This window comes from Equus przewalskii, chromosome 9 (genome assembly GCF_037783145.1).
Source record: "Equus przewalskii isolate Varuska chromosome 9, EquPr2, whole genome shotgun sequence".
NCBI lineage: Eukaryota > Metazoa > Chordata > Mammalia > Perissodactyla > Equidae > Equus > Equus przewalskii.
In genome coordinates this window covers 44,201,785-44,205,094 of record NC_091839.1, presented here as the reverse complement: position 1 = coordinate 44,205,094, position 3,310 = coordinate 44,201,785, and positions in this window count along the sequence as shown.

The window sequence follows — 3,310 nt, the reverse complement described above, 5'->3', positions numbered from 1 at the left end:
GCATTTGTTAACTCCCTAATCTAGACACTGGAGTTTCATTCCATTCCTGTGTACAACTCCAAATGACAAAGACTTCAACATGCCATGTAGTCTTTGCAGTCACTCCAACACATGCAATATACATTGTAGAAAGAACTAAATGTGATAAAATCAACTCCCTTTGAAACAGGAGGGCATAGAAAACAACATGGAAGACACCAGGCTACAGCACATATCCCAACATGCTGGACGGAAGTGAGACAGAACATTCTCCTGGCAGTGGACTCAGTTTTTTGACCAGCTAGTCTTGCGAACCCTGGGTATACTTTTTGAGAGAATCTAGCAAGTCTATCAAGTTCCCTGGCCACAGTGGAGACGGGCGTTCAGCAGAATATCTTTTTTTGGGACCTATGTTCCTTTAGAGGTCCATTTCACTTTAACATCTATTTGAGCAGTCAAATATTTCATTACACCATTATTGTCCAAACATGTTTTTCTTACACTCTCTCTTCTTTAAAAAGTAGTATGATTTCAATTAATTCCCATATTTTGAACATCAGAGGGCATTAAGGAAAGTCAAAGACTCCATTAAGCCTTTAAATATGAAAATCTTCTTAGAAATATTTAGCTCCCAGAAGGCAGCCCTGGCCTCAGTGCTCTGCTCAGCCCAAAGACCTCATTTACATGCTGTCAATCATAGCCTCTGCTTTAGGAAAGTTCAGGGAAAAAATACATTGGAGTGGGAAGGAACTACAAATCTATCCCTTTCCATATGGGTGCATTCCAATTTCATCTTGTCAACAAGAGCAATCGTTCCCTTTATCTGGCAGAGGGATCCAAACAAGAGGTTCTTGAGAGAGGTTTGCTGCGATTGGCACAATTTTCAAGTAAAGGGCCAGATAGATAATAAATATTTTAGTCTTTTCTGGCCATAAAATATCTCTATTCCTTATTCTTCTTAGTTTTAGTTTACTCTTTAAAAATGTAAAAGCCATTAGCAGCTGTAGGAAGTACACAAACAGGGTGAGGGCCAAATCTGATATGTGAGTTGTAGTTGCCCACATCCTGGCTCGTAGATGAGGCTTCTTCCAGGACCTGATCCTATTTCCTGCTATGGATCCCATCTCCCAGCCTCTGCTAACAAGAATTTTAATTTAGGATAGAGTTGTTCTCTTCCAACACAAATTAATGGATTTGCAGCCATCTCAAATTACAAAACAGACAGAGTGTTATCTTACTTGAGTTGTATTCCTTTCCTCTCTGACTTGAGATGGGAGAGTTTCAGTCTAGGCCAATTTTTTCTCATGTAATGTTACTGAAGATGGTTATAGGTACTCAACATGTTCTGACATCTTGAATGTGTCGTACCAAATCACCTAATGCTGGAGCCTTGACTTGGCCGAGGTCTGATTCTCCAAAAACTGGAGGCATTTGTTTAACTGTTTTTCTACAGGATAAAATGGATTTTCAGTTTTCAGCCCAGACTAGAGACTTGGTTTGTCTTCCAACTGATTCCTGATAATCCGAATCCAGGTTAGAATGGTATATTTGCACCCTATTTCTGAATGCATGTGAACCAGTTAGGGTCTTTGTCGTCAAGTGTGGAAAACTCAACTTTTAAGTGAAGAATAGATGATAGAGAGATGGATGAGAGAAAGACAGAGAGAGATAAACTTATTGGCTTATGAACTTGGACCATTTTAGTGCTTGACTAGATTCATGAGGAGCATGATGCTGGGCTCAAATAATGTCAGTAAGAACTGATTTCCCTAATTCTCAGTCCTGTTACCTCAGTTTTGCTCCCATTGTCAAGCCCCTTACTAATAAATGGCTGTAGCAACTCCAGACCTTAAGTACTCTTAGATGATATACAATTTGAAAGAGCTAATCTCTTTATCCCAAGATTGCAAAAGTCTCATTAAATCAGTGACTCTGAGTGGGTCCTGTTTCTATCCCTAAGCAAATCACTTTGGCTATAGGAATGGGATGTTCTCATTTATTAAGCCTGAGTTACATGCCTGAAGGAGGGCATAGAACATTGTCCATACTGCACAAGGACTATGGGTAGAGGGGGAAGTTATATCTAAATGGGAAAATGGAGTATTCTTATCAGAATAATAATAAAAATACATTTATATAACGCTTGTTATGGATCAGGCACTGTAAAAGCTCTTCATTAAGCATTAACACATTTAATTCTCAAAGTAAACTTAAGAAATAGGCATTATTGGGGCTGGCCCAGTGGTGCAGTGGTTAAGTTCTCACTTTCTGCTTTGGCGGCTCGTGGTTCACCGGTTCAGATTCCGGGTGTGGACCTATGCACTGCATGTCAGGCCACGCTGTGGCAGGCATCCCACACATAAAGTAGAGGAGGATGGGTTCCAACGTAAGTCTATAGTTTCCACATTAGCACAGTAGAGCAAAAGGATTAATTTCCAGTAATGAAGTCTAAATCCTCTTTTGTGTGTACCTTTTTTTTTTTGATTCATCTTTTGATTTTCATTGCTGTGTCATCTTCCTTATTTAGGGTTCTTATTACTTTTTGACTGTTTTTACACGTACAGTGCTGACCCTGATACATATTCTTATTCTTTTGACAGAAAGAGTTTTCACTCTTTAGACTCTAAGAAAAATAGATCTTTCTCTTGTAAAATACCTTGATCCCTCCCACGTGACACCATTAGACACTCTCAACACTAAATGTGACTATTTGATCACATGATACCCAAAAGCATAATTATTGATCTATAGAATTCCACAGATGGAAATTATAGTAGAGATCATCCAATCCGGATGTCTCTCTTCACCAATGAAGAAATATATCCTTAAAGTAGTTATGTTAACTGATGAAAGTCCCAGAACAATTTAGTGTCAGAATCTATGCCAATCACCACTTAACGCAGAGACTTCAGAAATTAACAGTGTCGGAGAAAGCTTCAAAAATTGTTGAAAATGTAAATATCGAAATGCTAAAGTTTTTTTGAGGAAGATTAGCCCTGAGCTAACATCTGCTGCCAATCCTCTTTTTCCTGAGGAAGACTGGCCCCGAGCTAACATCCGTGCCCATCTTCCTCTACTTTATATATGGGATGCCTGCCACAGCATGGCTTGCCAAGCGGTGCCATGTCCACACCCGGGATCCAAACCGGTGAACCCTGGGCTGCCAAAGAGGAACGTGCGAATTTAACCGCTGTGCCACCAGGCCGGTCCCTTAAAGTATTTTTGATGGCTTTACCTAGGTATAAACTACACATATTTAAAACCTATTCTCAGATAAGTTTTGACATATACATACACACATACATGTATATGAAACATCATCACAATCAAG